The 12,389-nt window shown below is 47.7% G+C and overlaps 1 protein-coding gene across 1 annotated transcript in view; it reads left to right on the plus strand.

Annotated features, from left to right (window-relative positions):
* Nucleotides 1-699: 699 nt before the first annotated feature.
* SLC23A2 (solute carrier family 23 member 2) overlaps nt 700-12,389 on the plus strand; it is a 120,469-nt gene continuing 108,779 nt past the window's right edge. Inside the window, exon 1 of the mRNA XM_066387269.1 lies at nt 700-794. The gene's annotated coding sequence lies outside the window, so the exon portion shown is untranslated. The remainder of the gene's footprint in view (nt 795-12,389) is intronic.

The raw sequence follows: 12,389 nt of genomic DNA on the forward strand, positions 1-12,389 counted from the left end.
AGCCACGGTCCCTGATTTCCCTGCAGCCTTTACACTCAGCGGCTCTGCTCAGCGGCATCACCTGGGGTATTTTCGAAACGGAGCATCTCCGGCCGCACCCCTGACCCATTGAATCAGAACCCGCACTTAATTAAGCACGATCTCCAGGGCATTCGAATCTGAGACCCTCTCCGTCTATAATGACCGTGTCTGCATAATGTAATGAGAAAACCTGACGGCCTAACTGGAGAAAAGGTGAAATCGCCCTAAAACATCCAACCCACTAAGCCCAGTGCCCCGCAAACTGCTTGATTATCTTTACCGAGCGCTAACAGAGCTCCATGTCAGGCAGGGTAAAAAGGGGACACCAGGAGGGGGAGACTCCGGGCAAGCGCTCTGCATTCCAGGTGGGTCCCCAGGAGCAGGTGTGACGGGAAGGGACGAGAAGGGGGCAACTTCCACGTAGGGGAGAGAAATAAAAGGAACGCGGAGGGGCGCGCAGAGAAGCCGGCGGAGGACAGTAGGGGGTGAGGGGCCCGGGATGCCTGGCGGCGCGTTCCAGGGTGAGGGGACAGCCAGCCTCTCCCTTGGGGGGGAAGGCCAGAGGGCCGGGGTCGGGGGCGGGGAGGGAGGTGGGCCCCAGGCCGGCGCGGGGGCGGGCGGCTTCGCGGCTCCCCGCCCCCGGCCCGCCCCTCCGCGGCGCCATTTTGCAGGCGGCTGTCGCGGGGACCAGAGGCAGAGGCTGGAGCGGCGGCGGCGGGCACTGCGGCGCGGAGGCGCGGCGGCAGGACCGGAGCCCAGCGAGCTGCAGCCAGGTGAGAGCCGGGCCGCCGCGCCCCTAGCCCAGCCTGCCGGGTTGCGCTTGCCGGGTCGGGCCGCGCCGCGCCGTGAGGGACCCACTGTGTCCACGAGGCCGGCCCGGCACAGCCCCCGCGCGCTGTCACCGGCCCCGCGGCGCGGCCTGCCGCCCCCACCCCGGCCAGTCGCTGTGGGGCCCGTGGATGCGCGGCGACCTCCAGCCTCCTCCGGGCCCGCTCGGGTGCCGGGACGCTCACGGCTCTCCGCCGCGGGAGCCGCAGCGCGCTCGGGCCCTCAGGCCGCGCCACGGGGAGTCAAGTGGGGTCCCCCCGGGACTGGGCTGGCCGCCGCTGCCTCTGCCCCGGCCTTCTGCCCGCGCGCCCTGGGGTCGCTTTCCCCTCGCTCCCCGCAGGAGGTGCGTGCGCGCACCCTGGCGCCCCCCGGAATTCAGGGTCATCAAGAGGGGCGGCGAGTGGCGGGGCTGGGGGTGCCGCCTTTTCCATTTTTGCTTTCTTCTCTCCTACAAAGGCTGCGCCAAGTAATTTTAGAAGCAGCTGCTCCGACCCAGGCCCTGTCCCTCTGCCTGTCCCCCGGGGGTCGCGGGTTCTCCTTGTCACCGTGCTGCAAGGAAAAAACTGACATTTCCGAAATGTGACTACTTTAAGGGCGCAGAATTTTCTCCTTCCTTTGACTTTATATGTCCCCTTGGTGGGTAGCTGACAGGAACTGGGCCTGCAAGCTGGGGGTTTTAAACATGACTGATGGGAAATTCTTGATTAGCAGGGCACGGGGTAAATGAGGGCAACTGTAGGTGGAAGAAAGTCACTCAAGGGATTTCTGGGTTCTGGGGCGTTAGCAGTAGGTGCTACTTTTATTCTGGCAGTGCTGGGAGAAGGGAGGGGGAAGATGCTACCCCTTCTGACATTTGGGTCATCCATGTGCAGAGAAGGCTGGGATGTGTGAGGACGTGGGACCGGGAGTCCCGAGACTGTCTGATTCGAGCTGTCACATTAGTTGGCCATGTGACCTCCTTCTGCCAGTTTCTTCCACTTTAAAAAAGCCGCAGGCTAGAACCTGGGGTGTCTGGAGCATTTTATTATGTTTTTGCGTTTGAACGCTGTTAGGCGGGACGGGGTCGGGGTGGGGGGGGGGAGGGGGCGTCACCATTTCCAGTTGTCTATATCCGCCCTTCACCTTCTCACTTGACACACTTGGCTCCTTGAAGATGTTTGATTTTGGTGAGATTTATAAAGGGCCTTTCAGCTCAAAAATTCTGTACTGGATTATTGTAGACTCTATCAGGGTCACTTGTGAACCTGTCACTACTAGTCTCTTTTCCACATATCCAAAATTTAATAGCTTTGGGGCACCGACCTTTTAAAAAGGCCAGCAGTGGGCATGCACAGTGTAAGCCTTTGTGGCACACCTGCTGGTTAAAAGGAGGCAAGCAAGTGTGTCCAGCCGGGTACCTGTTTCACCTGACAGCCTAAGCATGAGCTATCTGCTTTCCAGACTATTTCCTTTGCCAAAAGGTATTCTTTCTTTGAATACCAGGGCATTTTTCTTTTGGTTTCTTTGCTTAGAGTGGGGAGTGATTTTTTTTTTTTTTCAAGAAACTAGGTATTTCAAGAGCTTTTCATGTTGATAGTTTTTTTTTTAATTTTTCTGCTAGTTCAATGGCAGTTATGTTTTCTGACTGTGACACAGGCAATTTAGGTGAGGTTTAATGTCTGTTACGATGTTTCAAAAATGCTCATGAAAGTGCCTGGCTGGAATACTGGAGAGGGTTTTGCCAGGTTTCAGGCTACACTCCAGTTTGTGTAGCAAAGGGTAGTGACTTGGAATTGCAGAAATGAATTAATTAGATGGTCCAGGAGTAAGCTCATGTAGCCTCTCAGTCCATACAAGAATTTAGCTCCAGGAATTCATTTTTTTTAATCTTTAAAAAAAAATTATTGATTGATTTTAGAGAGAAAGGCAGAGAGACAGAAACATCAATCTATGTCTGTATGTGCCCTGACTGGGGATTGAACCAGCAACCTCTGTTCATCTGGACCAGGGGTCCCCAAACTAGGGCCCGCAGGCCGCATGCGGCCCCCTTGAGGCCATTTATCTGGCCCCCGCCGCACTTCCTTCCGGAAGGGGCACCTCTTTCATTGGTGGTCAGTGAGAGGAGCAGAGGAGCATAGTTCCCATTGAGATACTGGTCAGTTTGTTGATTTAAATTTACTTGTTCTTTATTTTAAATACTGAATTTGTTCCCGTTTTGTTTTTTTTACTTTAAAATAAGGTATGTGCTGTGTGCACAGGGATTTGTTCATAGTTGTTTTTTTTTATAGTCTGGCCTTCCAGTGGTCTGAGGGACAGTGAACTGGCCCCCTGTGTAAAAAGTTTGGGGACCCTTGATCTGGATGATGAGCTATCTTGCTAGGGCGATCAATTCACTGCTGATAAATCCCAATCAGTTGCCCTCAAGGAGCCTAACCTAAAATCTAGTTTGTTGGATTTTGGAAATCCTGAGTTGGCTGTCGTCTTCTTCAGTGTCTCTAAAGACAAACCTGGGATCCATTTATGGACTAATTTCTGGTACCACTAGGAATTTTCTCATTTTGGTTAAGGGAATAAAAGAAAGTCAGCAGCTATAATTTGCAGTTATATAGGGCTTTGTACTTGTAAATGAAAGCTTTTTAAAAACGTATTTTTATTTAATACTCCTAGGCTTTTTAAATTTAAACATTTTACAGTTCTTCCATGACCTGTTTCCAGGCCTGGCCTATAAAACTCCCAACACACTAATCCCAAAGCCAGGATAACCTCATTAATTCATTTTCACTCCCTGCTGTTCTTCTAGTTACTCGCTCTCCTCAGAGGGCTGCATGGCTGGCTTTCCTTTTATTCTCTTGCTAGGGAGCATTCCTGCTCCAGGTTAAGCTGTGCATTACTGCCCCGGGTTTTAAACAAGCCCTTTGTGTGCTATATGGCACTCCCTTCATTTTTCTCCCTGGCTGTGCTCTTTCTAGCCTGTTATTTTGTCACAGGTTCTAGATTGTTGGCTCTCCAATAATTGAGGTCTGCTTGCAGTTTAATACTTTTCATAGGCCTTTCACACATTTAATGTATTTATTGAGAGGCTACTGTGTGACTGGCAATGTTGTTGATGCTCTGGATGCTGCATGGAGATTCCCTACCCACATGGAGCTCATGCACTGGTGGGAGGCAGACAATAAGACTTTGTGCTTTAAAGTAGAATCTGGCAGGATTGGGGGCATAAAATGTTTGGTTGGGAGCTGAACTTTTAGGAAGGGTAGACTGGGAATGCCTGAGTCATCCTTGAATGAAGATGTGGAGGAAGTGAGTCATAGCTGGAGGAAGATCATTCATTCTGGGTGAGGAAATAGCAAATGCAAAGGCCCTGAGGCAGGAGGAAAAAAGCATTTATTTATTTACTTTAACTTTTTTTTTTAATTCAGTGAGAGGAGGGGAGGCAGAGACAGACTCTTATTAAGCACCCCAATGAGGATCCACCTGGTAAGCCCACTAGGGGGCGATGCTCTGCCTATCTGGGGCTTTGCTCCATTGCTCAGCAACTGAGCTCTTTTTAGCACCTGAGGTGGAGGTCATGGAGCCATCCTCAGCGCCCGGGGCCAACTCACTCCAGTTGGGCCATATCTGCAGCAGGAGGAGAAAGGGAGAGAAGCAAGAGAGGGAGGGGTGGAGAAGCAGGTGGTCGCTTCTCCTGTGCCCTGACTGGGAATCAAACCCAGGAGATCCACATGCCAGCCTGATGCTCTACCACTGAGCCAACTGGCCAGGGCCTACTTTTAACTTTTTTTTTTTTTGTATTTTTCCAAAGTGAGAAGTGGGGGGAGGCAGACAGACAGACTCCCGCATGTGCCCCACTGGGATCCACCTGGCAAGCCCGCTAGGGGGTGATGCTCTACCCATCTGGGGCGTTGCTCTGTTGCAATCATAGCCATTCTAGCACCTGAGGCGGAGGCCATGGAGCTGTCCTCAGCGCCCGGGCCAACTTTGCTCCCATGGAGCCTTGGCTGTGGGAAGGGAAGAGAGAGAGAAAGAGAGATAGAAGAGGGGGAAGGGTGGAGAAGCAGATGGGCACTTCTCCTGTGTGCCCTGGCAGGGAATTGAACCTGGGACTTCCACATGCTAGGCTGACGCTCTACCGCTGAGCCAACTGGCCAGGGCCCTACTTTTAATTTTTTAAAAATATTTACTAATTTTAGAAAGAGGGAAAGAGTAGAGAGAGAGAGAGAGAGGGAAAGAAACATGATTTGTCGTTTCACATATTTATGCATTCATTGCTTGATTCTTGTGTGTGCCCTGAGTGGGGATCAGAGGGGATCAAACCCATAAACCTGGTTTATCCAGATGACACTAACCAACTGCTTACCAAGCTAGGGCAGAAGAGAACATTTATTTTTGAGGTCAGAGAGACAACGGGAGTTGGATCATATTAAGGCCATGTGGTAAAGTCCTGTAGATTTTACGTTTTTTTTTTTTTTAAGTTTAAAATTTTCTTCTTATTGATTGATTTGAGAGAGAGAGAGACAGACAGAAACATCAGTCTGTTTCTGTATGAGCCCTGACCGAGGATTGAACTGGCAACCTCTATGCGTCTGGATGATGCTCTAACCAACTAAACTATCTGGCCAGGGCTGTAGATTTTACTTTGGGGGTGAGTGGTGAGAGCCATTGGAGGGTTTTGAGTAGAGGAGTGATGTGGACTGACCTAGCTTTTAACAGGGACATGCTGATCATTGCTGTGTGAGAACAGCCTGAAAGCAGGGAAGGTCGGGTAGGCAGCAGGACCACCTGCTAGTGCTGACGGTAGTGAGTCAGATCAGGGGGCCTGGGACGGGGAGGTAGTGAGAAGTGATTGGCTGCTGAGGTGGGTCTGAGGAGATTGCTGATGGACCAGACATGGAGGGTGAGAAAGAGAGAGAGTTGAGGGCAATGCCAAGGTTTCTGACCTGAGCACTTAGGATAAAAGTAGCCATTGATTCAGATGCCCGTGGAGCAGTTTTAGGGCATGTTAGGTTGTCACACCAACTTGACATACCCAAATGCAATGGTGAAGGTGAAGGAGAGGGCGGGTGTGTTGGGGAGAGCCTTTTGCATGGCAGTGTAAGTGCTCTTGGGAATGTCTCATTGTCCTTTATGTTCATTTTTGTCTCTGACCTCAGGCAAGTCCCTGACCTTAGGTCTAAGTGTGGCCTCTAAGGCTGTCATCTACTTATGCATTAACTATTTCTTGTACTCTTTAGTGGTGTTACATGTTATGCAGGCCTGGAATCTAAAGATAGCACAAAAAACAATCTATCAAAAATGACCCTTGACAAGTTCCTAAATTCCAAGAAGTGAAATAGACATGATTTGCATATATACTCTATAAAGAAATATCTAGCCTGACCAGGTGTCAGTCTGGAACATGGAGGACCCAGATTTGAAACCCGAGATCACTAGCTTGAGCAAGGGGTCACTCACTCTGCTGTAGCCCCCTTCCCATTAAGGCACATATGAGAAAGCAGTCAATGAACAAGCAATCAACGAACAACTAAGAGGCTGCAACAAAGAATTGATGTTTCTCATCTCCCTTCCTGTCTGTCTGTCTCTGTCTCTGACTCACGCTCTATCTCTATCAAAAAAAAAAAAAAATCTAAGTATTCAAGTGTAGTGAATGCAGTAGTGAACAGTGTATGATTTCATAGAGGATCCTACTTAGGACTTAATCAATCTTCTCACTGCTATGAACTTTCGAATTAGATTGTATGTTAGATTCAGCAATTTGACATTATAGGTCATAACATTTTCCTGTTTGCCATCCTTTTGACTTGAACTTTCCCTTATTCATTGTTTTCTCTCTGCAGCCTTAAAGAGTTCTTCACTTTCCTCCTTCAGTGGGGAGGGACGTCTGCTTGCCTGGTTGCTCCAAACCATGGCTTTCCCTGGTCAGTGGTCGGGACAGCCTCTTTGTTCATGGGCTCTTTCCATAGGTGTCTCCCAGAGCAGCTGACCCCTCAGGCTTTCTTGTTTCAGCTGTCCTGTGTCGTCTCAATGAGTGCCTGGTGGAGGCTTGTCCAACTGGACGGCCACCTCTCTTTTTCAATATATGTGAATCATATAGAGTTGAATCTCTGTATCTCCTGAGTTGAATGTGAGAGCAATTTAAAAAGACATACTTTTCCTCCCTAGGAACCTCTCCCAGCACTAGGGAGGGCTATGGAAAGACTAGGCAACCCTATATGATAGGACCAATGCAGTAATGATGGCACCAGTGGGCATCACTGTGCTGGGCACTTGAAGTCATCATCGTTTGTCCTAATAGTTGGCAGGCAAGGTGGTTCTGGTCTGCATTTTATCAATGAAGGAAAAGAGCTACATCAACTTTTCTAAGTTATCTCCTGGCTCTTGAATTCTGCTCTTAATGTTCCAGCAATCCATGGGGTCCTCAATGATAGAATGCTGTTACCAGGTCTTGTCTGGGTTTTTAAGTTCCTGTTGGCATAGAAGCTAGCACTAGGTGGGTGCCAGGTGCTCTGCCGGCACTTCCGGTGTTCACTGTAGCCGTTTAATCATAGCAGTTCTGTCGAGTCATTCCTACTATTCCCATTTTATAGCTGAGAAAGGTCAAGTTTGGTGGGAGGGCAGTCCCTTGCCTGAGGTCATAGAGCCCCAGCTGGCAGAGTCAGAATTTGACCCCAGGCTGGTCTGATTGTCAAGTTTCAAGTTACACTTGAATCATGCTGTCCATGTCTTTCTGGTCCCAATGCTTCTCAAGGGTTTGGGGTTGAAAGTAGGGTCAGGCTGAGGAAGGTGGGAATGGCATTCAGATGGAAGGAACAGGATGAGCAGAGGTGGAGAGGTATGTGAGCAGGTTGACTGTGTCAGGACCCTTGGAGGGAGGCTGAGGACGTAGTGATTGAACGGGTATCCAGAGCGTTAAGATCCTCTGACACTATATTACGGCGCTTGAATTTTGTCTGGGAGGCCCAGGAGAGATTTCTTGAGCGGTGTGAAACCTGTTAAGATGTGGTTTGTAGGAAACTCTCCAGGACAGCGTGGAGGGCAGATTGGGAGGAGGCTGAGGGCTGAAGGCGAGCAGGACCCTTCTTTCTCCTGCCTTCCCCTTATCCCATCTGTTGTTCATTCCTGGCTCCAGGGTTTGCCTCTCTGCACCCTAGCTTGAGTCCTTCGTTCCTACTCTTGGTTCCCGTGTTTGTTCCAGTAGGGACCTGCCCCAGCCTTCCTCCCCAACACATTCACCTCTTCCACATTGTCTTCCTTTGAGGTGGCTTTCCCTTGTTCAAGCGAACACACAGCTCACTGGCTCTAATTTAACCCGCTTTAACTTTTTCACCCTGGACCTTCACTTGACAGAGGGCTCGGCATCATGACTTGGGCTGGCCTCCCTGTTTCTGATGGAAAGCCCTGCTGGAAACTCGGTTTCTCCTGCATTCCACTGCACTTGGGATTTCAGCCTCAAATGTGGTTTGGCTTTCTTGTCCCTTCTGCAGTGCTGGCTCCAATCCTTTGCTCTCTCTAAAGGCAGATCACCTGGCACGGGGTACACTATCTTCCTTGTCTAACATGCTAGGTTCAAAGGAGTTTCCTATTCAGAAGGTCTGGGGTGGAGCCTGGTCATTTGCATTTCTAACCAGTTCCCAGGTGATGAAGCTGCTGGTGAGAGAGCCCCTAGCACCTGTTTTATTTTTAAGATTTTTATTTATTGATTCTACAGAGAGAAGGATAGGATAGGGGGAACGAGAAATATCAGCTCATAGTTGCTCCACTTTAAAGTTGGTCTTTTTATTTTATTTTATTTATTTATTTTTTACAGAGACGGAGAGTGAGTCAGAAAGAGGGATAGACAGGGACAGACAGACAGGAACGGAGAGAGATGAGAAGCATCAATCATTAGTTTTTCATTGCGTGTTGCAACACCTTAGTTGTTCATTGATTGCTTTCTCATATGTGCCTTGACCATGGGCCTCCAGCAGACCGAGTAACCCCTTGCTGGAGCCAGCGACCTTGGGTTCAAGCTCGTGGGCTCTTGCTCAAACCAGATGAGCCCGCGCTCAAACTGGCGACCTTGGGGTCTCGAACCTGGGTCCTCGGCATCCCAGTCCGACGCTCTATCCATTGCGCCACCTCCTGGTCAGGCAGTTGTTCCGCTTTAGCTGTTCATTGATTGCTGTCATATGTGCCTTGACCGGGCAAGCCCAGGGCTTTGAACCGACCACCTCAGCGTTCCAGGTCAACGCTCTACCCATTGTGCCATCACAGGCCAGGCTATCAAGAGTTCTTTATATGTTCAGACATTATTTCACAAATTATTCCACAAAAATATGGTATGGGGGAATAGATGCACAGTTTGAAGTATTAGGGAGTGTAACCGGCTTGCCACTTCAAGTTTTCTGTTTCATCTAAAAATAATGTGAATTTAAAATTCTATTTCAGAAACATCAGTACTGGGTTTAATATGAAACATTTTTTTCTCCTTAATCTTTGCGTTAAAGTGGGTGCTCTTTTATATGTCGTATTTGATCCTTCTTTCACTGTGTTTGAGAAATATGGTATTAAGGTTTTCATTTTTGGTAATAAATTACAAATATGTGGTCTGTGCCAGGCTTTAAAACTGTATCTGTTAATCTTTCGTTCCCCTTCCTTCTCTACCCCAAGATTTTATAAATATTAACCTATATTATCTTGATTAAAAAAATATATTATTTGGCTATAAGTCAATCTATTTGTGTATGAAGTAAGGGTTATTTTATCCTCTACATTTATTCCAACACCATTTATTCATTGAGTCATCCTTTTCTTATGAACTTAAAATAGCACCTTACTCATGTGGCGAGAACCTTTAGATCTGTATTGGGTCTCACTGTTGTTTTATTCCATTTTTCTGTCTATTCCTTTGCCATGACCTTGCTATTTTCATCATTCTAGTCACTTTGTTGTAGGCTTTACTATCTTATCTGATAGTGCCTGTGTTCAACCCCCCCCCCCCCCCAGTATTTTTCAGTTTAAAGTTTCAAAATAACTTCTAATGGGTAATTTCATGAAATGTTTTAAGTTACTTTGGGGAGACTTGTGTTTATAACATTTTATTGTTCGGTCACAAACAAATCTTTTGATTTATGCAGGTCTTTTATGTCTCTTATTTTTCTAGTTTCCCCCTAATAGACGGTCTGCAAGTTACATGTTTATTGCTCTTTATTTAAAAATATTTGCTGTTTAGAATGAGATTATTTAGCCCTGGTTGGGTAGGTCAGTTGGTTAGAAGGTTCTCCCAATACGCCAAGCTTGCGGGTTCGATCTCCAGTGAGGACACAAACAAGAATCAATCAATGAATGCATGAATGGTTGGAACGGCAAGTCCATTCTCTCTCTCTCTCTCTCTCTCTCTCTCTCTCTCTCTCATCAATAAATAAAAAAAGGATAGGCTGGCAGTCTGTCAGTCTTATAACTGATCACCTGTATTATTCAGGGTAGTTATGCTAGCAAAATCTGTGTCCAAACAAAATTAAAAATATATATATTTCTTTCTTTCCTTTTTTTTTGCATTTTTCTGAAGCTGGAAACGGGAGGCAGTCAGACAGACTCCCGCATGCGTCTGACTGGGATCCACCCGGCATGCCCACCAGGGGGGGATGCTCTGCCCATCTGGGGGGTCGCTCTGTTGCGACCAGAGCCAGTCTAGCGCCTGAGGCAGAGGCCACAAAGCCATCCCCGGTGCCCGGGCCATCTTTGCTCCAATGGAGCCTTGTCTGCGGGAGGGGAAGAGAGAGACAGAGAGGAAGGAGAGGGGGAGGGGTGGAGAAGCAGATGGGCGCTTCTCCTGTGTGCCCTGGCTGGGAATCGAACCCGGGACCTCCGCACGCCAGGCCGACGCTCTACCACTGAGTCAACAGGCCAGGGCCAAAAATATATATATTTCTTGCTCACATTTTTTCTAGGTGGTTCCTCCCCTCAGTGGTGAGTTGGAGAACTAGGCTCCTTCCATCTTGTAACACAACTGTGGCATTTTGTGCACGGAAGATGTTTCTATGGGCTAACCTGAGAAGTAGTTGTATTTTTCCCAGTCTTTTTGTCTCTTCCTAGATATGAGGGGGATGGGAAATGGGGTCTTTTTGTGTGTCCTTGAGGAAAATCAGATAGCTGTCTGCTGTGCCACCTAACTGAACTCTGTTATTTTTGCTTTTTATTTGTTTCTCTTGAATTTCTTAGCAATCGTAGTAACTGCAAATGATCATTTTGTTTTTTCTTGTGATCATATATTTCTTTTTCTTGTTAAATTGTAGAGTACTTACAGAACAGTTTTAAATGTGACAGTGGCTCTCTTATTCTGTTTTTATTGGAATACAATATTGTATATAATCTTTTCTTTTTTTTTTACAGAGACAGAGAGGGGGATAGATAGGGACAGACAGACGGGAACAGAGAAAGATGAGAAGCATCAATCATTAGTTTTTTTGTTGCGACACCTTAGTTGTTCATTGATTGCTTTCTCATACGTGCCTTGACCTCGGGCCTTCAGCAGACCAAGTAACCCCTTGCTCAAGCCAGTGACCTTGGGTCCAAGCTGGTGAGCTTTTGCTCAAACCAGATGAGCCTGCGCTCAAGCTGGCGACCTCGGGGTCTCGAACCTGGGTTCTCCGCATCCCAGTCCTATGCTGTATCCACTGCACCACCACCTGGTCGGGCTGTATATAATCTTTAGTGATATTAAAGGCGTGCCGTATTTTCAATATCTTTTTCACTAAATTACAGTATTATACATGGTGTTTTTGAGTGAACAGACTTTGTCACCTTGACATTGACCCAGGCATTTTGTATACTACAGAAATTCTTGGTAGCATCTGTCCTTGTTATTGTGGTAATTTTCCAAATAAGTTCGGTTTTCCTGATGATTTTAGGATGACCTCAAATTTCTTGCCAGGAGGAACTCTGTGAGTCGGAGCTTTCCTTCTAGTTCACCCGAGGGCTTCTGTTCTCTAGCCACACTGTCGTGCTGTGCAGGTGCAGCCACACTTGTCTTTTGTGCCAGGGATTCTGACCTGCAGTTTTTGAAAATGTTTTCTCCCTCAGAATTTTTGTGGATTCTTTCTTCTCTCCCTTTATCCTTTCAGCCCTGTGAAAAGAAACTGAATACGCCAGCAAGATCGATTTTGCCCTTTCTGTTCAAGTTCTACTTTTTCACACCTGCTTCTTGACACCCAGCGTGAGCTTGGGTCCTGCATTTCCAGGCCGCCCAGCCTGCAGCTTGCATTTCCCCTGTTTTGAATGACTGCAGTGAGTGTGGTGTTTGCGTCCTGGGCTCTTGGGTTCCCAGTTGGATCTGCTGTAGATGCTACCAGCAGGGGCCTTTGAATGTGGTGGGAGCAGGAAGCTCCTCTTTACCTCTCAGATGCCCTGGGAGGTGTGTGGGGTGGGGAATATTATTATTTCGTTTGACCAATAAAAACGGACATGGGGTCCAACTTGCTTTTTCTTGTGTTTAGTTCAGTACTTAGGATGATGCTCCAAAGGGGCTGAATTCAATTCAATTTCTGTTTTCAACTCTGAGATCTTATATTTATTGTTTTGTTTCT

The sequence above is a fragment of the Saccopteryx leptura genome, chromosome 5 (genome assembly GCF_036850995.1).
Source record: "Saccopteryx leptura isolate mSacLep1 chromosome 5, mSacLep1_pri_phased_curated, whole genome shotgun sequence".
Taxonomy (NCBI): domain Eukaryota; kingdom Metazoa; phylum Chordata; class Mammalia; order Chiroptera; family Emballonuridae; genus Saccopteryx; species Saccopteryx leptura.